Source organism: Notamacropus eugenii, chromosome 3 (genome assembly GCF_028372415.1).
Source record: "Notamacropus eugenii isolate mMacEug1 chromosome 3, mMacEug1.pri_v2, whole genome shotgun sequence".
Classification (NCBI taxonomy): domain Eukaryota; kingdom Metazoa; phylum Chordata; class Mammalia; order Diprotodontia; family Macropodidae; genus Notamacropus; species Notamacropus eugenii.
The window spans coordinates 111377097-111403477 of record NC_092874.1 but is presented as its reverse complement, the minus strand read 5'-3'; the positions used below and the strand labels follow the sequence as shown (position 1 = coordinate 111403477).

The following is a 26381-nucleotide window of genomic DNA, read 5'->3' as shown; positions in this document are numbered from 1 at the left end:
TTTTACCCTGGGGAAGTTATTTCACCTAAATATACCTCAGGCAACTTCTTAGAAATCTGCTAAGTCATTTGACATCCTAGAGCTATAAAATGACGATAATAATAATCAAATGAAGTAACATATATATATATGATATATATATACAAAGCACCTTGCCTGTGCTATATATGAGATATATCTATATAAAAGCATAACACAAGAGCACAACATAAATGTTTGTTTTATTAAGTCACAAAGGGTCTGCATTTTGTAATCTGCATTAGTGAAGGGCCAAGAAAACCACAGATCCAGTGGGGCTTCAGGTAGATGCTTTCTTGAAGGAAAGAATGAGATATGAGCCATGATTCACTGACTGGCACACAGATAATTGGGGAAAGATGGCAGTTGGACTGGGAAAGTCATAACTGGGAAAGTTATCAGACCCAGCTAGGGTTAGTTTTTCTCTGCCCTGTAGATGGGTAAAACATGCACAGTGGAAAAAACAACATATTCAGCATCAGAGGACCTTGGGCGACATCCAGGCTCTTTACTATCTATAACGTCCTTGGGTAAGTTACTTATGCTGTCTATGCCCCAATCTCATCATCTATAAAATGAGGTGATGAGAATAGGTGATCTCTGAGGTCTCTTCCAACCCACAGCTTATTGGGATAATAACAGGAAGGTAGGAGAAAGGAGACGCTTGGAAGCAAAGGCTTGATGGTACCATAATTACGGATGCCTGGCACACACTAGCAGCAACAGACCCGTCTGACATGTAACTGTAAGCTATGGACTTACTCTTTTTGAAGAAAGAGTCAGGGCCACCCACATATGGAAGAGACAGAGTCAAAAATAGAGAAAACTATTTTGAATATTTACTATAGATGTGAATAACAACAGTAGTAGTTCATATCTCTATGAGAACCAATCAACACTTATTAAGTGCCTACTACGTGCCAGATACCGGGGATGCAAAAAGAGGCAAAAGGAAGCCCCTGTCCTGAAGGAGTTTACAAGCCAACGGGGGAGGCAACATGCAAACACATATATACAAAGCAAGCTATGAACAGGATAACTAGAAAATAATTAACAGAGGGAAGGCACTGGAATCAGGAGGGATTGGGGAAGACTTCCAGTAAAAGATGGGATTTTATCAACCACCCTGTAAGGTTAGTAATACAAGTTCTACTATTTAGTTTTACAGCAGAGGGAAACTGAGGTTAAGAGGAATGAAGTGATTTGCCGATGGTAATGCAGACAGTGAACGGCTGTGGTGGTTCTCAAACCTATTATCTGATGCCAGATCCAAAGCTCTTCCCCCTAACACTCTGCTGTGCATCAAGGGACAGACTATACCTCAGTAGGATTATCAATCTAAAGCTGGGAGGGTCCTCAAAGGTCATCTAGTAATAAGATGAGGAAACCATGGTCCAGGAACACTAAGTGACTTGCCCAAAGTCAAAACTGAGCTGTGAAGCCAGATGTTCTGACTCCTGATTTTCCACTGTCCTATACTGCACTGTCCTCCACTGTGTACCTCAGAGGTCAAGGGTCTGTTCAGTCACATTCAAATACAAACAGCACACCCAGTGGAGGATTATTATCTTCTAAAACTAAGAAAAACTATGTGTTTCTGCGTATGCATGTGAAGACACTCACATTTAAATCTTCCCTTAGCCATTACTCTCTGCCTGACAATTGCTAATCACAGGGCCTAGATGCCAGGGAAAGTGATAGCAGCAGTCAAGAAAGGCATCCCCAATATGCCTTGCTATAAGATTATGGATTTAAAGCGAGAAGGGACCTTATAAGTGATCTAGACTGTCCCCCTCATTATTTTACAAATGAGGTTACTGAAGCTCAGAGGGGCAAAGTGAACTTGCCTAAAGTCACATAGGCAGTAAGTGAGAGAGGCAGAATTTGAACCCAGAACTTTTGACTGTAGATCCAGAGGTCTTTACACCATGCTGCCTCTAGGTCTTCTCATCTTTACAGCTATACTCCCATCTAAAACAAAGATCAATTACGTGTGTATAGACACAAACTGGAATCTTGACTTGGCCACTAATTCCCCCAATGTGGTCGAGATGAAGTTAGAACTGTTCATCCTGAAAGGCACCGTATCTAATGCATTTTTGACAGATGAGAACAGAGAGGTTCAGAATGATTTGAATGATTTGATGTTGCTATGACCACTGATATCTTTCCCCAGTTTTATTCCCTCTGCCAATGAACGATGATGAAGTTTTGCAATGCCCTAACACAGACAAGACAATAAGCAGAGAAGGACCCAGACATCATTACTCATCATAAGTCACTGCTCTGTTGGTTCTGACACCACAGCATCCCCTCAGACACAAGACATGACTATCCCAGTAGCAGCAGCTATGACTATGATCAGCATGTACATAATTCACAATAGGAAAGCATTGGAAAGTAAGGGTCACCCCTCCACACTGAGGGAGCAGAGGTGGGGAGAGGTTTCTGCAAAGGTGTCTGCAATAGCAAAGACACCGGCATACCCAGAACAGCTGCTGGCACAGGTTCTTGGATCTACTTTACTAGCAAAGAGCTTTTTAATGGGTCAACAATTCTTTTTAATCACATCTATAAAATACAGAGAAAATATAAGCAGAGAAATAAAGTCCAACTGACAGGGCTTCTGTCTGACCATTACATACAAATACATAGTTTACATACATACACACATTACATATACATACATAGTTATCAGAGAGGGTTTTCAAAGCCAAGGGATGTCTTAACAACTATGCAGAGTCTCAGCTCCCTCCACAGAGTGAGCCCCAAGGCAAAATCTCACCTTAGAGTATATATAACAAAGATTCAGCTCCTGATTGTCTCAGTCAATAGGCACAAAAACTGTGACTCAGCACAGCTGTGAATTATCAAGGTTCAAAGGAGATCGAGTCTTCAGATGCTCACAATTTAGCCTGAGAAACTCCAAAAAGAAATCAACAAAAAATCCCACTTTGCTTGCTGTTACAGCATCCTAGAAATCTTGATTTCTAGAACACCTACTCTGAAGAAATCACTCTGCATGCTGGGGAAGTAAGGTACATGATAATTAAGAAGCAATAGGGGAAAAAAAAAAGGAGATGGATACGAGCGATATTGTGACTGACTTGCCGGATCTTGTAAGAGATGCTGTCTTTTGGTGTTGTCAGCGTAAGGGAAATCATAGTTCAGCAACAATACTGGGATAAGAGAGTTTGTTTACTTATGGCATACAGCATCAAAATACATGAAGATTTAGCCAATTCAACACCTTAGCCAGGGGTCTTTTTACCACCAGTGTTAATCAATGCTATCTCTGATGCTTTTAGTGAGAGTGTAGTTTCAAAGGAAGGAGCTGAGGAAGGATGTAGAATGGTCTCCATCAATTCTTTGGTCTAATATCAAGTGTCTGAATCTCTGTGGCCTAGGGCTGCAGACATGCTCTAAGAGCCAACTTAACATCCATTCATTACTGTTAATGTAATGACACATTTCTCCATCAATATTTGTTTAGTTGCCAAGGAAATGACATTCAGGAATATTTAGGGTGGGCAGGATTTCCTGACCAAAACCCCTCGATCCACTCTTGTGTCCCTCACATCCAGGCTGTTCTCAGGACACTTCCTACTGCTCATCTCCAACAACATTCTGAATTGTGAGGAAAATAATGACCACTGACTTTTATGTGGCATTAAAGTTTGCAAAGCACTTTATATACATTATCTCATTTGAGTCTAAAAACAACCCTTCAAAATGGTAGACACCATAGACAAATATTATAATCACCATTTTACAGATGAGGAAATTGAATCTCAGGATAAGTCACTTCTTGATCCATAATCATATTTCAGATGTTCTTGACTTGAAATCCAGGACTTTATCCACTATATATCCTGACACAATGAATAGTGTTATTGGATCTGGAGTCAAAAAGACTCATTTTCCTGAGTTCAAATCTGGCCTCAGACACTAGCTGTATGACCCTGGGCAAGTCAATTTGCCCTGTTTGCCTCAGTTTCCTCATCTGTAAAATGAGCTGGAGAGGGAAATGGCAAACTATTCCAGTATCTTTGCCAAGAAAACCCCAAATGGGGTCATGAAGAGTCAAAGACAACTGAAAACAACTGAACAACATCCTACTTCCTTTCTCTACAACTCACAGACCCCACTGCTTGTGACCTCCCTAAATTCCTTGTATTTAACACGCTTTGTATATGTATACATATTTCATATGCTTATTTATACACATCTCACTTGATGGAGTATAAAATTCCTTCAAGGCAAGGACTATTTCATCTTCTGTCTTTGTATTCCCAGCACCTAGGACAGTATCTGGCACACAGAAGGTACTTAATAAATGCTTTAATATTGCTTGTTTGATGGATTGATGGATACATAATGTATTGAGGGATACTTCATGCTGCCTCTTCCAGAATATCTGTAAGTATTTAAACTTCATATCCTTTAAAAGATCTATGAAACCAAGTTTGGAAGAATATTTTTGTTTTTTTCAAATTCAAACCCATTCATACTTAGGGATTTTTGAACTTGACTCTTGCCATTTACGAATTCTATTTGATGCTCTCAAAATACAATTTCCTGCTTCAGGATATCTAATAGCCCTAAAACAGTTATTATTTAAGATAAATGCAAGTTAATCTAACATAGAGATATAATACCCCTTCAAATACACGATTTGTAAGCTCAGGAGGAAAAGTATTTATAATGAAGTATAATGGGTTTCTCTAAACACAAAAATAGCATGGGATATTTTGCTAAACCTCAAATCCTATATTCTCAGCCCCTGTTTTAATCAATAGCTTCTATTTTCAATTCTCCTTGGTTAATGGAGCTCCAGATTTAAAGGGTACAAAGAGAGACAGAGAGGAGAGATAGATAAAAGAAGATGAAGCCATAACAGGAACACATAACTAATGGAGAATAGTGACCCTGATGTTCTCTATATCCACTAAGAACAAAGCTTAATGAGCTTTAATTCCAATGGAAGACATTTAGGTTTTATTTCAAGAAACACTTTTCATATTGTATTGTATTGAGTTACTAAGTTTTCATATAATATAGTATTGGGAGTTACTAAGGGAGATGTTGCTTTTCTTCCCAGAACATCCTTAAAAGGAAGAGGAACCTCTAGTATTGCTCAGTCCCATTATAACCAGTTCTCTTCTTAAAGGGGATAAATATCCTGCACACATGAACATTTGGAAGTCTGCATCTTCTCTGACTCCAGGTATGGTCACTATCCAGCCTGGTACTTACAGGATCACAAGTTCAATAGGAACTTCAGATGTTATCTAGTCCAAACTATATATCAATAGAAATTGCCTCTACAACACTCCTGACAAATGGTCATCCAGCCTCTACCTATCCAAAGACCTCTCTCGTGAAGGAAAATCAGCCATCTCCCAAGGCAGCCCATTCTACTCCTGAATATCCCTAATGGCTAGGAAGTTTTCCTTACAATGTACCTCCATCCATTGCTCTTGGTGTCTCCTATGGGGCCAAAGGTGCTTGGGCAAGGACCTATTATGGTCCAATCTGTAAGCTACAGAGTAAAATGGGAGGGAGGGAGGGAGGGAGGAAGGGAGGAAGGGAGGAAGGGAGGAAGGGAGGAAGGAAGGAATCTATCTAGTCAGTAAACCCCAAGTTAACTGGGCAGCTTCCAACCAGCAAAATTTACCTTCCTTTGGAAAGGAGAGGAGAGGGAGAGAGAGAGGACAAGCTGAGTTACCCAACTGGCTGGGTCCTCATTAAGGCAGCTTGGACTACTCACAGATTGTGTACATTTTGAGCCCTACAGGCTCAAAGTGAATGTCAATAGTAACTGTTTCTGTTTGACCAGCAACCCCTCCCAGTCTGATTTTTTAAAATTAAAGGGGCCATCCCTTGATTCACTTCTTAAAGAGGCCTATTCACCAAATAGGTGCTACCTCACTCAAAGTGAGAACCTGAAAAGAACTTAGCCTAAAAAGGGCCAAGTTCTCCCACCGCATCCTGGGCCATCTCCAATAGTCCTAATGAATATCTGGCCACTGGACCCAGGTGGCTCTGGAAGAGAAAGTGAGGCTGGTGACCTTGCACAGCCCTCCCTCACTAAAATCAAAGTCAACTGCAAGTTACGTCATCACTTCCCTGATGTCTTTGAAAACAAAGGACAAATACATCATGAGGCCAAAGAGAACAAATCTAATGTTTCTTCCATGTGACTGCACTTCAAGTCCTTGAATCGAGCCATCATGTTCCCATTTATCCTCCCCGAATGGGGTTTGGCATTGGATGAGCAAGTATCTTCACTATGTAGGTGTTTTAATTGAAATGGTACCAGTCTCTACATAGAGACTTCTGACCTTGAAGCTTGAGCCAAAATATTCAAAGAGAAAGGGTCAACTTAACATGTGAGGAAATAGTTAAAAATTAAGATGCCATACTATGTTTAGTTCAAAAAGGTATATGGGCTTAAAATACAGTTTTCTTAAGAGAAAACTACCTCCTGGCTCTTACACTATCAAAAATGGGAATGTGTCCAAGCTTAAGGAAAAGAATAAAAAACCTGAGCTTGAATTATCATGAATCTTACCTCAATATGTATACCTCAGTATGAAAATAATAGTTGACAATGACACAGAGCTTTCTAGTTTGCAATCTGCTTCACATACTTTATTGCATTTGAAACTAACAAACTATTTTTGAGACGGCTGCTCTATGTAATATTATTGACCCTACTTTACAGATGAGAAAATGGAGGATACAAGAGGTTAAGACATGGACATGCAATTCATAAGTGACCAAGGCAGTATTTGAAAAGAGAAATAGCCTTTTGGACTATAAGCCCTACAGTGTATCAACTACATCATCCTGCCTCTCACTCTGAAGACACGGATGATATTCTAGGTGACAAGCGAGTGAGGTATGGTGGGAAAACACTGCATCTGAGAGTCTGGAGGCCTGGTTTATAGCCCAAGTTCTGCCACTAGATAACATTGGGCAAGCCATTTAAAATCTATCTCTACACCTCACTTTTCTCTCATCCACAAAAGAAGCGAACTGAATAAGAAACATTAAAATCTCACACTTAGGTGGAATTTACCTAATTTAATCACTAGCTAGACTATTAATCCCTTCTATACACCTCTAAAAACTGAGTTTTCAATTCTTCCTTGAAATCCAATGACAGCTAGCCTATTGTTTTCAGCTTTCCTTGTTAGAAAGTTCTTCCTTATACTCAGCCCAAAACTGTCTCAACCACCAGTCAATCAATAAGCATCTTTTAAAGCACTGAGTATGTATTCATTCTCCAGACTACACCCTATGCTTTAGCAGTCTCCAACCTGAAGGCCCCACTGGGCCCCTTCTCCAACATTGGTGAACTCTTCCCTGAACTTCCACTTTGGGGAAGGACCCCCCCCCCCCCCCCAAACCCTTATCCCTGATTCTCTCACCTTAGTCATCATTCATTAGCTGCCTCTTGGCTCCTCTCCTGCTGGACATTCTCCCACTACTGAGCTCTTCCACTTTGGGGAAGGACACCAAACCAATCACCACTGATTTTCTAATATTAGTCACCATGGCCCTATTAGGATACCTCCTCCCAATCTTGCTTTTAAAAAAAAATTGCTACATTTGAGTTCCAAGTTGTTTTCCTCCCTCCCTCCCAACCCCACACTACAGAAGGCCAACATTTGACATAGATAAATGTGTAAAACTATACAACACATAGTTTCCGCCATCAGCTCTTTCTCTGGAGGTAGAGAGCATCTTTCTTCATAGGTCCTTTGTAGCTGATTTGAATATTCATATAACTCGGAAAAGCTTGGTCATTCATATTTACTACTAACACAACACTGCTGCAACATTCTCTTGGTTGTGATTTCACTCTTCATTATTTCATGCAAGTCTTTCCATGTTTTTCTAATGAAACTCATTATTTCTTATAGCACAGTAGTATCCCATCACAATCATGTACCACAACTTATTCAGTCATTCCCCACTTGATGGGTATCCCCTCAATTTCCAGTTCTTTGCCACCACAAAGAGAGCTCCTGTAAATATCTTAGAACATACAGGTTCTTTTCCTTTTTCCCTGGTCACCTTGGGAAACAGATCTAATGGTGGTATTGCTGGGTCAAAAGGAATACACAGTTTTTTAACTATTTGGCCATACTTTCAGATTGCTCTGCAAAAGGTTGAATCAGTTCACAGTTTCACCAAGGGTGCATTAGCATCTCAATTTTTCCACATCCCCTCCAACATTTGTCATTTTCCCCTTTGGTTATTTTAGCCAATCTGATAGGTGTGAAATGGTATTTCAAAGTTGTTTCAATTTTCATTTCTTTAATCAGTAATGATTTAGAACATTTTTTCACATGACTATAGATAGCTTTGATTTCTTCCTCTAAAAACTGCCTATTCACATTTTTTGACCATTTATCAGGTGGGGAATGACTCAAATTCTTATAAATTTGACCAAGTTCTCTATGTATTTGAGATGTAAAGCTTTTATCTGAAAAACTATAAAATTTCCCCATTTTTCTGCTTTCCTTCTAATCTTAGCTATATTGGTTTTATTTGTACAAAACCTTTTAAATTTAATATAATAAAAGTATTCATTTTACATCACACAATGTTCTCTATCTCTGGTTTACTCATAAATTCTTCTCCTATCCACAAACTTAATGGTATTGCATGCTCTTCTAATTTACTTATGTATCTCCCTTTACATCTACGTCATATATCTATTTGGATCTTATGTTGGTAAACGGTATGATATTAATTTACACCTAGTTTCTGTTAGACTGCTTTTCAGTTTTCCCAACAATTTTTACTAGTGAATTCATATCCCAAAAGCTTAAATCTTAACATTTGTCAAACACAGGGTTACTATAATAATTTATAACTAGGTTTTGTGTATCTACTCTATTCCACTGATTCATCATTCCATTCCTTAGCCAGGAACAGATAGTTTTGATAATTACCACCTTGTAATAAAGTTTAAGATCTGGCATTGCTAATCCTCCTTCCTTTACATTTTTTCTCATTGATTCTTTTGATTTTCTTCTGATAGAATTGTTATTTTACTTTATTGGCTCAGCCCACCCATGAACAATTAATATTTCTACCATTATTTAAATCTGACTTTATTTGTATAATAAGTATTTTGTAATTATATTCATCTAGTTCCTGGATTTGTCTTGGCAGATATACTCCCAGGTATTTTGTCTAAGTGGTTATTTTAAATGAACTATCTTCTACTATATGTTCTTGCAGCACTTTCTTGGTGATACATAGAAATGCTGATGATTTATGTGGGCTTATTTTACATCCTGCTACTTTGCTAAAATTATTATTTCAGCAAGCTTTTTAGTGGAATCTCTAGGATTTTCCAGGCATACCATTACATCATCTGCAAAAAGAGATAGCTTTATTATCTCATTGCCCATTCTGATTTCTTCCATTTCTTTTTTTTTCTTATTGTGGTTGCTAGCACTCCTAGCACAATAGTGAATAATACTGTTAACAATAGGCATTCTTGTTTCATAATCTTATTTGGAAGGCTTCTAGCTTAGCCGCATTGCAAATAATGCTTTCTGATGGCTTTAGGTAGATGCTTCTTATTATTTTAAGGAAAAAATCCATTTATACCTATGCTTTCAAATGTTTTTTAACAGGAATGAAGGTTGCATTTCATCAAAAACTTTTTATGCATCTATTAATGTAATAATGTGATTTTTGTTACTTTTTGTTATTGATATACTCAATTATGTTAATAGTTTTCCTTATATGAAAACAATTCTGCATGCCTGGTGTAAATCCCATTTGGTCATTATATGTAGTCTTTGTGATATATTCCTATAGTTTCCTAGCTAGTGTTAGGATTTTTACATTCATATTCATTAGTAAAATTGGTCTATAATTTTCTTTATCTGTTTTTGCTCTTCCTCATTTAGGTATCAACACCATAATTGTCTCGTAAAAGGAGTTCAGTAGGATTCCTTTCCTATTATTCCAAATAATTTATTTAATAATTGGAACTGGTCTTTAAATGTCTGGTAAAATTCAATTAGAAATCCATCTGCTCCTCATGCTTTTTTCTTAGGAAGCTCATTTATGACCTGTTCAATTTTCTTTTCTAAAATACATTTATTTAGATATTTTACTTCCTCTTCTGTTAATCTGGGCAGTTTATGTTTTTGTAAGTATTCTTCCATTTGACTTAAATTGTTAAATTTACTGACATATAATTATAGGCAAAATAACTCCTAATAATGGCTTTAAATTCATCTTCGTTAGTCATGTATTCACCCTTTTCATTTTTAATACTAGTGATTTGGTTTTCTCCTTTTTAAAATATTCTATTAATCAATGATTTATCTAGTTAATTGATGTTTTCATAAAACCAACTCCTAGTTTTATTTATTTAATTCAATGGGTTTTTTCTATTCAGTTTTATTAATCTACCCTTTAATTTTCAGGATTTCCAATTTGTGTTTAATTGGGAGTTTTATTTTTTTTCTAGTTTTTTAAATTGCATACTCAATTCATTGATCTGTTTTTTCTCTATTTTATTGATGCAGACATTGAGATGAAACTTTTCCTACAATTACTGTATTTGCTACATTCCATAAGTTTGGATATGTGGTCTCATTATTATCATTTTCTTTAACAAAACTATTTATTGTTTTTATGGCTTGTTCCTTAACTGGTTCTTTAAGACTGGGTTATTTAGTCTCTAATTAATTTTTAATCCGTTTCCATGGCCCATCATTAAATTTACGTTTGTTCCATTATGACATTCAAAGAACGCATTTAAGATTTCTGCTTGTCTGCATTTAGGTATAGAGTTTTTATGTCTTAATATACGGTCAGCTTTTATAAAGATGCTATGTATTGCTGTGAAAAAGCTATATTCTTTTCTATTCCTATTCAGTCTTCTCCAGATGTTTATCATATCTATCTTATCTAAGATTCTATTAATCTTCTTGAGTTCTTTCTTATTTATTTTCTTGTTAGATTTATCTAGTTCTGAGAGAAGAAGGTTGAAATCCCTCACACTTTTAGTTTTTCTATTTCATTTATCTTTTCCTTTAAAAATCTGAATACTATATCATTTGGTACATATGTATTTAGTACTGATACTACTTCATTATCTATGGTACCTTTTAACATAATGTAGTTTCCCTGCTTATCTCATTTAATTAAATCTATTTTAGCTTTAACTTTGTCTGAGATTGTGATCACTACCCTTGCTTTTTTTACATCAGGTAAAGCATAATAAATTCTGCTCCAGTCCTTTATTTTTACTCTATGTGTGTCTCTCATTTTTAAATGTGCTTCTTTTGCCATATAGCCAGATTCTTGTTTCTGATCCATCTGTTTTATGGGTGAGTTCATCCCATTCACATTCAAAGTTAAAATTACTAGTTGTGTATTTCCCTCCATGCTATTCTCCTCACTGTTTATTCTTCTCTCTCATTCTTTTTACCTTAATCCCCCTCAGAAATCTAATTTACTACTTACTTTACACACTGCCTTCATAATCTGCACACCCTTCTGAAATTTCCTCTTTATCCTGTCCCCTTGCCTTTCTATTTCTCTATAAGTTAAAAAAAACTTTTATGCCCTACTAAATGTAAATCCAATTCTGATGAGAACATGGTTCTCACACAACTCACCCTTTACCCCACTCTCCCTCCCATTGTAACAATTCTTCCATTCACACCTGTTTTGTATGAAATAATTCGTTCCATTATCTAGAAAACCAGTAGAGTAAAAGTTAGTTAAATTAAATCAGAAGAGAATGCATAAGGTGATATTTTTTGTCTAACCTTTGACTTTTCTCTTTCTTTCCTCCTTACCCCTACTCTCATCATCCTTATCTTTGAATTTTGTTCCTCAGCTCTCATTTTCTCCATCCCTATCTTTATTTTGATCACTGAGTCAAGTCTCTTACTACTTATCTACTTTCTTTTTGCTTGCTTGATCCTGACCAGGGCCATCTCCAGTCATCCTGATCTATATCTTGCCACTGAACCCAGATGGTTCTGGAGGAGAAAGTGAGGCTGGTGACTTTGCACAGCTCTCCTTCACTCAAATCCAATTCATTTGCAAGTCATGTCATCATCTTTCTGATGGCATGGTCCTCCTGGAGAACAAAAGGCAGACCACACATTGGAGGACCCCCACAATCTTCCCCTGATCAAGCTCCCAAACTTGACGTTGGTCATGGGGAGAAAGTTCTAGAAGCTAAGGTTTCCCACTTACACAGCTGCCACCAGGGCTTCTGTTTGTTGACTTGAGTTGGGATCTGCCAGGGAGGTATCTACATTTCATTCAGGCCAGACCACCACCCCAGAGGTCAGATCTTTCCTAACATCTTCCCAAGTTGTCTTGGGTTCAATGATTGGTTTTACCTCAATTTTTAATCATTTCTGCTGCTCTAAAATTTACTTTGAGGCATTATTTTGAGTTATTTCTAGTAAGATTTGGGAGAGTCAGATAGTTTGCTGCCTTATTCTGCTATCTTTCCCCAATTCCTTCTTTTCACCTTCTCTTTTATGTTGTCTACTCCCATTAGAATTTAAGGACACTCAAGAATTGAGGACAATAACTGTTTTTCTCTTTGTTTGTATTTACATCTTCAGCACTCAGCACAGTGTATGGAACACAGTAGGTGTTTAATAAATGCTTGCTGACTGACCAACTCACTGCCAGACACTGTGCCAAGTGCTGTGGCTATGAAGACAAAAGTAAAACAAGTGCTCTACAGGAGCCTCTTCCCAAATAGGTATAGGTAAGATAGACACAAATCAAATATACACAACTGGGAGATGACAGTAGGACTCTCTGACCCCCAACACTGTATATATACTGTACCACATCTCCTCTCAAGGTCATTGTATTTTTATCAGTTCAAACTAAGACTGTGGTGTTTTTGTTTTTTGTTGTTGTTTTGTTTTGTGTGCTATTCTTGCTTTGGGCCACCACCATATCATAAGCCTCCAGTTCTGCACAATCTATTCCTAGAAATGAAGAATAAGGTCAAATTAGAATTTCTGTGGCTACTTCACACCGCTGACTTCCCAGAACATGTAGCCCAGCCAACCCAGGCCTTTTTCCATGTGAATTTCCATTTGGTCATGCCTGCTACTTCTATACTCAGATACTGTATTTTTCTAATCTAAGAGTTAGAGCACTGGTCTTGGAGCCAGGAGAACCTAGATGAGAATTTTGCCTTGGAAACTTATTGTGTGACCTGGAGCAAGTCATTTACCCTCTCTTACCTCCATATCCTCACCTATAAAATGAAGGTGCTGGATTCAATGGTTTGTGATAATAACAGCTAGCATGAACATAGTGCTTTAAAATTTTCAAAGAACTTTACATAAATTATCACATTTGATCTTCACAATCCTATAATACAGGTACTATTCTTTCCCCCATTATCCAGATGAGGATGCTAAGGTGGAGAGAAGTTAAATGTCTTCCTAACTCAAAGTCCAGTGCTCTAACTCTATGATCTCAGGTAAAACTTTATATTTTTATTCCTATCAAATTTCACCTTATTAAATATCCTCTCTATGGATAAATTCAACTTATCGTTTCAACATGTTGAGATCTTTTGGGATGCCTCCTCTGTTATCCATTGTGTTAGCTGAACATTCTAGCTTTACGTCATTAACAAATTTGATAAGTAGATTATTTTTGCCTTCAAATCATTGTCAAAAATGTTGAATACAACAGAGCTAAGGGCTGATCTCAACGTGACACTGATCCCTTAATCAATGCTCTTTAAATCTGATCTTTCCCCCAGTTCTGAATCCACCTATTCGGTTATTATCCAGCCCATATCTCACTCCACATTGTCTACAAAGGTTATCACAAAAAACTTTTTTAAAGTATCTGGATGTATCTCACCCATGTTTTCACCCTGCCAAACACAGAAATGAGCTTAGACTGGCAAGACTTGTCCTTAGTAAATCCTTGCTAGCTCACAGTGCTCACCACTTCTAAGGGTTCAAGAACCATCCTTTATCTGTTCTGCAATTTTTTTTCAGGAATCAAGCACACCAGGCTATGGTTTGAGGGCTTCTTTCTAAAATTCTGCTATGTCTACTAATCTCCAGCCATGCAGAGCCTCTGTTCTCCATAATTTCTACAACACAGCATCAATAATCGCATATAAATATTCATTCAGCACCCTGTCTAGGGTATAATTCACCGGTGTCAAATGACTTGAGCTCACTGATGGCTGCCACAGAACACAGAACTCCTCATTTGTCTTGGGTTTCAGTTCCCTCTTTACCAGCTGAACTAAAGTTCCTTCCAATTATAAGAGGCTACAATTACTAAACAGATATATTCTTTAAAGGCCTCTGCTTAGCACCATATATTCATAGTCACTTGTCCCAGGCTCCAGTATAAGCAAATTGTGATGGCCAATAGGCATACATCTAATAGGATAGGAAAAAAATGAAGTGAACCTCACATCCTGGCACAAGGACAAAGCGCCTCTCAGATTCTAAGCAACACAATTAACTTCCCCTGCAGTTTTGAGAAAGTCATTTAACATATTTTCCATGACTCTGTGATAAGCACAGGATAAAAATATGTCACTCAGTTAGAAACCCAGGAAATATAGCATGAAATATAGTGTCCTTCATGGATGAAGGAGATATTACTGACCCCTGTCTGGAGGACATTCAATCCCCGGGAGTGAGGAAAGGGATGAATTTGTATGGCTCCATTCCTACTCTCTTCCATTATCTCTTTGTGATCAAGCACAAATCAGGCTCATTAGAATTTCACATCTGCTAGGTCTCATCCAGCCAAACTGGTGTCTAGGGTTAAGTGGGAAATGTGTAGTTGTGTAGCTGAACAAAATCACTGGCTCACTCGGAGATTATATCCCCATCTTGCTCCCAGTTGTGTAAAGGCAAAGACCCTAATCAGTCTCCTAGTATAAAAGTTTATCAGTCAGTCCCATAGGATATTGCAGGTAAAAGTATAGTGCTATTAAGCAGGGTACACACAATAAAGTCTATCCCAAAGCTGTAGAGGGTCTGAAGTTCACTCAGCTCCCTCCACTACTAGACAAATAATCACTACAGATACCAATAGACTATTTCAACATTAAAATCAAGCAGATGATTCTATGTATGGGTCACCTATTTACTGTAAGGGCAAAAGCTCTATTTAGCCACAATCTGGTTCCTATCAAACAGTCCTAGTTCAGAAAACATAGACCACTCTGAATGGGAAAATGACTAGAAATGATGCTCTAAGTATTGAATGCCTCATCAAAATCAGGATCATCAGAAGTTCCTATCTGTTAAGCCTGTCTAAGAATATTTGTATAGCTAGGCACTGTACCATTCGATGCAATCAAGTGAACTGTGGCATCCTATACACGAAACAGCAATATATAGGGATGATATATTCCTAGTGAAAACAAGATCCAACTGAAGAATATTTCTTTGTAACAAAGGTTGCGTAGAACATGGATAAAGGTTCCCTGCCTGCTACTGGCCAACTGCACGGGTATGAATGACTCAGTGTTTTGGGGGCTCAGGGTTCTGAGATGATGAAGCCTGCTGCTGCCAGACGTGTGCTATTTGGGGATGATTCAGTGAGCCTTGAGTGGTCCCTTGGTTCTCACCCCCACCCTGAGACAGTGACAAGATCTTGGAATGCTTTGTCATTTTAAAAGAAGAGATATTTTCCAGTTCCCACTCTTTCTTTGACCCTCCCATATGGCAAGTAGTACTATCATCAGACTTCTCATGAAGGGATAGAGGAATCACCCTTGCCCTGCTGACACAGACATTCCACAAAGAGCATGGATTCAACTAGATAAGCCTGTGCCCAGGCTCTCTTTTCCACTTTGTCTTTTGTTTGTTTTTGAGATGAATGTGTGCAGGTTTGGAGAAGAGCTTGTAAGTTTGAAAGACCCTGGGTCCATTGAGTGGAGGTGACTGGCAGGAAGGACCATCCTTAGTTGAACAAAATTAATTCACATTAATCTAAAGCTTTTTGGACAGTACAGAACCAAGGTGAAACATGGAATGCCTATTCAGCACTCCCATAAAATGCTTCATGTTCCAATGTTTATGATTCAACCTCCTGCAAGAGTAGACATAAATCATTTAAATTCTATTTTAATTCATTCTGTCAATACATAATCTTAAGAGTTTTGTGACTAGATTAGCAATTCTTTCATGCGTATGAGATAAATAGTTGTCCCACATTTAACTCATATTGTGCATAGAACACCGTTGTCCTCTGACCCCTTTCAGGGAACTCATAAAAGGGAGTAACCTATGTAAAGTAAAAGTAACCTATGACTTAAATAATTTTTCTCTAGGGTGTCTGGATGAAATTATTATACTGGACCAAGAGGGAAAAGGGGAACTTAGTCCTTCTTATGGATGTTCAGACTTCTCTAAGGATGAATTCAATCTGACTGTGTGTATGGACACAAAGTAGGGGGCTCCTAATAAATAATAGAGTGGGTACAGTGACCCAGTCTGATGAGCCTGGAAATGGTTGCTGATAGTAAAGTATGAAGAAGACAGCTGGCCTAGCTTCCCAGGTGCATTACTCTCCACTTACCAACCACTTCTCTTCCATGGCCTTCCCTCTTTTGCCTCTGTGTCTTTACATGGACAGCCCTCCATGCCTAGGATGCCTTTCCTCCTCATCTCTGTATCTCTAACATCCTTGCTCCCTTTAAGACTCAGCTCAAATGCTTCCTCCAACACATGGCTTTTTCTGATCCCTTCTCCTTCCTCAAGATGTTAGTGCTCCCCCATCCCAATCCTAGAAATCACTTTGTGATTTCTAAACCTTTTCTAAACCTTTCCTGTACTTTTCTGTGTACATGTTGTATCCCCACAGTAAGCTCCTCCAAGGCAGCTGGGTCCCAGATACCCACCCATCTCCCACAGCTGCTGTGAGAATCAGATAATAAAATATTGGTAAAGCACTACATAAAAGCTAACTCTTGTTACTGTTATTTGTGTGCCAAGCTGCCTCATGTCTACATGGAACAATAATACTAAAATGCAAATGGATATTTTATCTCATCAGTGTGGATCTTCCCTCCAACAATGCAGACCACAAACCATCTATACTTGTCCATCTGGGGCAGCTTTTGTCCACATCATTTCCATAAGTTTGCTACAGAGGATCCACCTATATCCTGAGGGATTCTTCTGATATTGAAAGGTTATCAGTGGAACCTGCACATGGTCCATCAGTCATCCCTCATTTTGGCACATGCTCAGTTCATCTTATTTCACTCATACATGTAATTTCTGGGCTCTTTTATGCCGGCTCTTCTTGGTTTCATATTAATTATAGGTTACAGCATCATTATGTATTTCTTCTTCATTTCAAATGGTTGCCACATCCAAAGAATTCACCACTCAGTGGCTGGCCTCACCCTGCACTTTAACATCACCTTTAGAGGCCGGCCACTGAGCGATGCATTTTTTTAGATGTGGCAACCATTTAAAACAAAGAAAAATATCAAAGAGATACCTGCTCCCTTGTAGCTCCTTTCTATTTCTGCAGCAACCATGGGAAAGTTAGGGGCAAAGAGCACTAAAAATCACGGATTTAGATCATCTAGAAATGCTAACTTAGCAAATGGTCCTCTAAATATGAGACCCTTGTCCAATGGACCATTAAATGAATAATTGAAACATGTCAGTCTCAAAAACTGCACTCTGAAGAATAAACACTGAATATCATTCAGAAGACAACACTATGAATACTGTACCTTGAAATAGCACCACCAATTTCCACCACTAAAAAAAAAGTAAAGTATGACAAAATATTACAAATAGCTACAAAGGAATAGACAATGTAACTTTCACTTTCAGAAAGAAACACTGAAGTAAAAGAAGAAAAGTAACTTAGTTCCTAAAACGAATCAAGGGGGGGAACAATATCCTAACCAGATTATTTAACTGGAACTAAAGCCACTGACCGGTCTTTACCTCTCCATATACCTACTGAGCCCATGTCCACGCTGAAACACCCTCACTCCTACTAATGTTAAGCCAGAAAACACTTCACATACTAAGTGTATACCAAGAGCTACATCTGCTTGCCCACACTGAGAATCCTGGAATGCTTTTGAAGTTGAAATTAACCTTAGGGATCACATACTCCAAACTCTTTCTTTTACAAATGAGTTAATGAAGGTGTGGAGAGGTAAACTCAAGGTCACTCATCTGAAAACACTGTGCTCTCAGTTTAGAGGCTGAAGTCCCCTTCTGTTCATACTGTGCTACAAAACAGAAGTGAAGTCCTTGTCACCAAAGGAGATGAAAAACTTCCCCCACCCACCTCCACCTCTATCTCCCTGACTTCTTTCTAGACTGAATCTTCCATTTCCTCCCACCCTACCCTTGTCTCCACTCTGCTGAGAATGTACTGGAGGAACATTATGAACTTGCCAGAGCATTAAAAAAAATTGATCATGGAGAGCAGATCAGGTGAAGAACGTAATTGAGCTAATGTGTCTCTTTAACTAAAGAATAATGAACAAATACTTAAAGGGCTTATTATTATTAAAGGACTTACTCCCACCTCCCTCTACTCCTCAATCTTACACCATCCCAACCCCTACAACAGCATGGCTCCCAAGTGGCAGGGTTTCTTATCTCTGTTTTTGCAATATCTGGAAAAGCCCAGAGACTGATCATCAGTCTCTCATGCTTGTACTAAGGTAGAGTTCCAGGAAAACCAGCCAAAAAATTAGAGAGAGGAAAGGAACACAGAAGGGGATGTTGCAAGTGGATGGTTTAGTGTCCAGACTGGCCTCACAACAGGAGCTAGACTTGAGGTGAGGAGGGATGCCTCGTCATGCACAGGCTAAGCAAGGCCAGTCTCAATCTCTCCTCCTGGGGAATGAGGGAACAAAGAGCAGCCCCTCCCTAATGGCTACAAATTTGTACTTCATTAGTAACAGTTTCTCCCTTGTGAATGTCCGCGAGAAATCACAGTTTGAGTAAGTAGCTGGTGCTAAATGGACTAGGGTACTTGGAAAGCAGGCAAAATCCATAATTATCTAAAATATTCATAGAATGTTAGAGCTGGATGGGGCCCTAGAGATCATCTGGTTCAAATGCTTCCAGTGGCCAGTAGGCACAATGTATTGGATACTTGAATCAAAAGCCTTGAGTTCAAATCTAACCTCAGGCACTTGCTAGCTCTGTGTCCCAGGGCAAATCATTTGACCACTCAGAGACTCAGATTCCTAGTCTGCAAAATGGGGCTAATAACAGCACTTACTTCATCGGTTTGTTTTGGGGATCAAATGAAGTCACATGCAAAAAGCTTTGCGAATTCTAAAGCACTATACAAATGCTGGCTATTATTTTACAGGTGAGGAAACTGAGGCCCAGAGAGAGGAAGTGAACTGCCTAAGGTCAATATCAGACTGGGGACCAGAATCCAGGCCCTTTAACTCTTAGGCCTTTTCCACTTCATTGGCCAAAGTCCAAGAAGCAGCACATGGGCCTGTAGAAGAGAGCAGCCTCCTGAGGGGAACGCAGGCACCAAACACTGGTAGAGTGGCGTTTTGAAACCAATGCTAACAACTTGGTTTTAGATGATGCCTGCACATGGGATGGTATGATCCATCACTGAACTGCTGCAGGGAACAATGAGAAAGTTATGAGATTTCTTATCAAATTCCTCCACTTGTCAAACTGCTTAACTTATTAGGTGACTTGAACTTAATCTCCTTATTTGCAAAGAGGAAGGTGAAAGGGTGACATGGGAGAGGCATATGGGCAATAGTTGTGCCTTACCAACCTTACAAAGATTGACTTAGAATAAATGAAGTAGCAGAGGGGCAGTAGCTACTGCACCATATACCTAGAGTCCCTGCTCTTGTTGCGACTGGGGCTTGTGGACTGCTTCAGCTTGGGAGTTCTGAGATGCACTCAGTCAAAATCCAAATGGGTGTCTATACTAAATTCAACATCAATATGATGATGGGGAGAGGGGAAGGAAGGGCAATACCACAGTGTTTAGGGAGGGGGTAACTAGCCCAGACTAGAAACAGAGCAGGCCAAAGTTTCCATCTCAATAGTAGTAGAATCAGACCTGAGTGGCTGTTTCACTTTCAGTCTGGAGATAAAAATACCTTATATTCTTAGATAGACAGATAGATGATAGATAAATGGATGAATAGATGAAACAAAGTAGATGGCCATCAATTTGAGAAAAGTTAAATTGTGGTGCTTGAATGTAAGGGAATACTACTGTACTAATGTACTAAAAGAAATGAAGAATATAATGAATACAGAAAAGCACAGAATGATTGATATAAACTGATGAAGGTGAATTGAGCAGGATCTAAAAAACAACATACTCAATGACTGTCAAATTTAAATGAAAAAAACAATCACCAAAAAATAATTAATAAGTGATATTGAAAAATTACAAAGAACAAGCTTGGCCCCCAAAGAGAAATATGAGGAAATCACTCCCCATACTCCTCTGCAGAGGTAGGAAGTACACAAATATGGAACACTGCATATAGAGAATTTTTTTCAATGCACTGATCAGTTTTGCTGAATTTTTTTCTCTTCCTTTTTTTCTCAAAAAAAAATTCCTTCATAAGGGATGATTCTCTGGCAAGGAAAGGGATAGAGGGAAACATGATATCAAGGTGATGACAAAATCAAATTTTTATAAATAAAAATCTACTTCAAAAAAAATGCCTCTATTTATGCAAAGAAAGGACAGGTTGGCTAGTCCAAGTGAAGACCATTGGCAGGGACCATTAACAGGTCTGTCCACTAGCAGGAATATACAAATCTGGTTGATCTGATAAACTCATCAAGACCAGAGCTTCACCCCGGGGTGCCAACATGGCAGAAAATGTGCTTTCTACTTGCATCATCACTGCTGCTTGGCACGTCATGGTCACTCACACTTTGCACCACATACCCTGTAACTGACCTTGGACAGCCACTACCAGGGTCCTGTTACTATGGGCTATCTGCCCCTTCATCTAACCCTCCAAGACCAAAGGCCAGACTCTCTGAAGGATAAAATACCCCCTATGCTAATATGACTATATCCACAATTATATTGTCATCACCACACCCCTACTGAACTGAGATGACTCCATGATGGTCATATCAGAGTGGATGGTGCCTGACTCATTCCTCATAAAAACAGGAGTGAAAGTAATAAGGTTCTGAAATAGTTCTGTTCATGTCTAGTTTCCCTATATTAAACATCTGTGCTTGAGGACACAAGGGGCCTATAAGCTTGTTCCTTAGTACAGAATTCATCCAATTCCATCAGCTGCTAACACCATGAAGCCTTGGAGAGAGTCATCTAGGAACTGGCTATGCTGATACTGCACTCTTGCAGTATTTATACCCCCAAGACAAGAGCGATGCAATGACTGCTAACTGCTGTGCAGAGTGTGATGAGATTGAATGTAAATGAGATCATGTGCTAGTCTGCATTGGGGAAGACCTTGTAATAATATCAGCTCCTATTTATATAATGACCCAGAGTCAGGCTTCCCTCATAACAACCCAAGAAGATAGGCAATGCTGGTATTATTCATAGGCTATAAGTCCATCATGAATTAGCACTAGAAGAGACTTTAAATGCCTTCTATATGAATACTTCCTAGCTTTGTGACCCTGGGCAAGTCATTTACCTTCTGGATGCCTCAATTTCCTCAACTGTAAAATGAGTATACCAAAAACATCTACCTCTACAGGGTTATTTTAAGGATCAAATTTGACAATATTTATAAAAAGTGCTTAGCACTGGCACATAGTAGGCACCATATAAATGCTTATTCTTTTACTTCCTTTCCGTTCTCTCCCTATTGTCTCCTCAATCTCTTTTGCTCGATCATCAACCATATCATGCCCAATAACTATGGGTGTCCCCAATGCTCTACCCAGGGCCTCTTCTCTTTTCTTTCTATAATCTCTTCCTTGGTGATCTCATCCGCTCCCATGGGTTCAGTTATAATCTCTATTCAGATAACTTCCCAGATCTATTTATCCAGCCCTAATCTCTCTCCTGAGTTCCAGTACTACATCAGCAACTGTGCATTAGACATTTTGAAATGGATGTCCCTTAGTCATCTCAAACTCAACATGTTCTAAACAGAACTCATTATCCTTCCCTCCCCGCTTCTGAGCTTCTTTATAACTGATTAAGGGACCACCATCCTCCCTGTCACTGATGTTTGAGTATAACTCAGAGACTGTGAATCTGGAAAAGATAATGAGCTCTGTTTCAGAGCTGTGCTCAGAACACACGGTGACCTGGGAGGACAAAGGGCAGCCTGTCACTGCACTACCTGGTGGCTCACAGTTATCCTCACTTGAAAGTTTCCAGGGATTAAACAGAAAGGTTGTCTGATTGAACCTCCTATATGGACCATCAGTTCCATCTCCTCAGACCATTACAATACTTGTCACCATAGTGGCAGTCTCTCATGGCTAGAAATAGATTCACCAAGCCCTCATGTGTTAGATTGAAATGAAGTAAGAAATATTGTTTGTTCTCTATATAATCCACTAGGAAAAGAAAATCTGTGCATGCTCTAAGGACTGTGCCTTCATTTCCCAATCTCCTCATTACAGAAGCATATATTATATAAAGAGCACTGTGCTAAGTTCTGGAGCTACCAAGACAAAAATTTGAAAAGTTCCTGCTCTCAAGGAGTTAACAGTCTCTTGAAGGGATATAACACACATATAACTAAATAAACCCAAAGCAGTAATACATCTGGCTTCTTGAACAATTTCATCAGCCCTGCTAAAATGAGGTGGCAATAAAAGCTCCCCAGTGATAACAACCATTGCCAAAACTAAAGCAAAATTGAAACTCTCCTAGGCTTGACTAACAATAGAATGAAGGGATGATACCAAGATACTTAAGCAGCTGCTATATGCCATGCCCATGAGGTGCGCTCACAAACGAGGTGATGAGAAAAAAAAATATTTCAAAGAGGTACTGAAACACATGCAGTAATGTGGTCCTTCTGTGGACCAGTACAAGGGATGGCAAGCAGAGAGAGCACCCAAGGGTGCTACTATAATGAACAGGAAGAAGGGAACATTCCTATTCAGCTCAGATTTCAGATTGACCATGAACTGAAGAGTCAGAGGAGCAAACAGTGACAAACTGTTAAACAGTTGTAGCAGAAAAGCAAGAAACACGGGTGTTAGATAGAAGAGTCTTGGTCATGAATCTGATTAGGGGTTTTTTTTTCCACTCACACACAAAGAGAGAGAGTACTCTTAGGGACATCATGTTTTAACAGAGTCGCATACTGATGAATTTAAATTCTTTTTAGTTTTTTGTTTGTTTTAGCAATGGGGAGGTTGTCTCAGTTTCTTGTGTTTTCTCTCTTCCTACTTGTTAAGATTATTTTCATCTAAAAATTCTCTCACACTCTCTCCCTTTCTCAGTTTCTCTGTGCCACTTTGTCTCTTTCTCTCTATCTCTCTCCTTTTCTATCTTGAATTCCCTGAGGAAATGTGATAATTTCTATAACACAGATGTCAGGTACTGCAAAAACAATGTAATCCAGCAGATTAGGAGTCAAAGGAACTGTTGAATACTAGATCTTTCAATAATTCACTGTGTGACCTTTGACAAACTGCATAACTTCTCTGGCTCTTCATTTCTTCATATATAAAAAGAGAGTTGGATGACACTTTCTTCAAATTCCTTTCCAGATCTAAATTAATTATCATAATGTATGGGTAAAAGAGGCATGAAATTGGCCAATTCCTAATCCTGGATATAATCACAGATAGTAAGGGACAGAGAACTGATCCTGAGGTCTCAGATGAATGACTTGCTTAACCAAGATAGTACAATCAGGGAAGAATATTATGAGGAGTGTAGTAAGGTCCTGCAGCACTAGAGAACAAAGGTACCTCACCACCATTATAACTTCATTTGGGCCCATTTTTCCCATAGATGTTGTATGTGTTTATAGGAGATGCCCTAGATTTGAGGGCTTGTAATTACTGTTTTTTACTATGCTATGCTAGCAAATGTTTTTGTTTTTAGCTCACTGTATCTACTGTATGACTGTTAAGAGGAAGCTCATCAGTGGGAGCTCTTGAACTATAGTTATAGGAAGTGGTGACCCTTGAACTTGAGAGTAGCAGCCACCCTCTAGGAACCTAGAGGATTCCTTACCACTTCCCAAGATGAGTATAATTTGGGAGAGTAGCCCAAGGCAGGGATTACATAAATATGAATATAAATATGTATGTATACAGAGAGAGAAATAGAAATATAGATAAACAAACAAAAAACAAGAGAGTAGCATCTCTGTGAATAAGGAATATGACTGCTATATTCTTCCATGGGCAGATCACACTTGAAAGATTATGTTCAGTTGTGATACTATATTTTAGAAACAACATTGATAAGCAGGAGAATTACAGAGGAGGGCAACAAGGATAGTGAGAGGCCTCAGATTAGATGAGGATCAGTTAAAAAAACTAGGCACAGTTAGCCTAGAGAAGGGAAGATTCAATGCATATATGAAACCTATATTATCATGTAGAAGATTGATCAGACTTGTCAGATTATTTTGCTTGGCCCTAGAGAGCAAAACTAAAAGTAATGGGTAGGAGATGACAGGAAGGAAATTTACAGCTGGTATCAGAAATATTTTCCTAAAAAATAGAGCTATCCAGAAGAGAAATGGGTTACTTTGGATGGTAATGGGTTCCCCACACCCCCAACTAGAGATGGGTGACCACTTCTGAAGGAGATTGTGGAAAAAAGTTTTTCACTGTTATCAGTTGGGCTACTTGACCTTGAAGGTCCCTTCCAAAAGCCCAATTCTGCAACAATGACATAAGTATATGATAGGAAACTATTTTGTTCCCATCATTCACTTTCCACGATAATGTATATCCTCAGTTTGCTAAAGATGACTTTATTTCAAACACACCAAGAACAACACAGACTTTGCTTCTGAGAGCAAAGCTTTTATAGCAGAGGAATCATCTTTCTTTTAATTGGTCTAGTTTAAGTCTTTTTGAATATCAGCTTACTGTGTTTGTTCCCTATCACTTCCAAAGGTAGACTCTAAAAGAAAGAATCAGCCAACAGAGCCCAGAGCACTTAGATACCAGTCATCATGGTCATCATCGTCATCATCATCATCATGGATTTAATGGTCATTAGAAATTATTTTTGACTGGACCTAGTTCAACATATTTTTCTCAGCTCTGTCCTAACATCTTCCTCCTCAACCCCTGTGAATATTATAATAATAATAATTCAAAGAAATAAACACACACCAAAGAAACCCAGCTTTCTTAATTCTTTACTTGTCCTAAAAGAGTTAGTTTTTTCACGATCAGTCCAGTATTTCCAAGCCAAAATAGAGGCATCATAATATAGCAGAAGCCCTGTGCTTCTAGGGTCAGAGCCCTCATTGGTTCTAAGGTCAGAGGACCTGGGGCTAAAGTTCCATCTCTAAGATTTATATGTGTAATCTTCCCCTCTCCATGTCCACCCCACCCCCCACCCCCACCACTGCTATCTCTCTTATGCAGTGACACATCTCTCAATGATAACAGGTAACATTTAGGATGATTTGTTCTTATTCTCCCAAGAAATTCAGAACAGATACTAATACCATTATATTCCCTGATATGTTCCACTGGCTTTTCAACAGAAGTGGATAGGTTTTTTTGTTTGTTTTTGTTTTTGGAAATTTTTAATGACATGGGTTTTGAGAGAGCAGAAGCTCAAGAAGAGATTACAGCCCAGTCCCCAATTTAGAAATGGTAGTTTATTAGTAGAAAATTTTTAAGGACTCAGAATGCATTTCCCCCCATAGAAACAAGTTATAATTAGTGGTTAACCACCTATAGGATCTAACCATCACTGATAATACTTTCTGTATGAAAATACATTCAAATGGTAGACATATGAATTCCCAAAGTTGGAAGAGAGCTCAAAGAAGTCCAAGGATGAATCTCTCCAACATCATAGCTGCCAGTGACTCCGGTCTTTGCTCAAAATTCTTCAGGAACAAGGAATTATTACTCTTCCCCCCCCCATGACAACTTATCTCCCCATTTCACCTTCCCTCAGTTTGTGCAGAAATCAAGGATTCTCCCACTTATAGAACAACACAACAGGAATCTGACCTTTGTGGAAGGAAAAACAGGTCCAGAGAAGAGATGCTAGGGGGCTAGGGAGGGAAAATGATGTTATTCCTACTTGTGTGACCCATTAATATGTATAGATCATTTGCAAATTACAAATTTTGCAAATGTATTTCTTGGAAGGCAGCTAGGCAGTGATAGTGGATAGACAGTCCTGAAGAA

At 38.7% G+C, this 26381-nt stretch overlaps 1 protein-coding gene and 1 long non-coding RNA gene across 2 annotated transcripts in view; one reads left to right on the top strand and one right to left on the bottom strand.

Moving 5' to 3' along the window:
- Positions 1-26381, bottom strand: part of DGKI (diacylglycerol kinase iota) — a 552077-nt gene that overhangs the window by 498763 nt on the left and 26933 nt on the right. The gene's annotated exons all lie outside the window — the stretch shown is intronic.
- Positions 298-7271, top strand: LOC140533194 (uncharacterized). Its single transcript, XR_011976826.1, has 3 exons — positions 298-548; positions 5120-5245; positions 6746-7271. It is a non-coding gene; the product is annotated as an uncharacterized lncRNA (long non-coding RNA).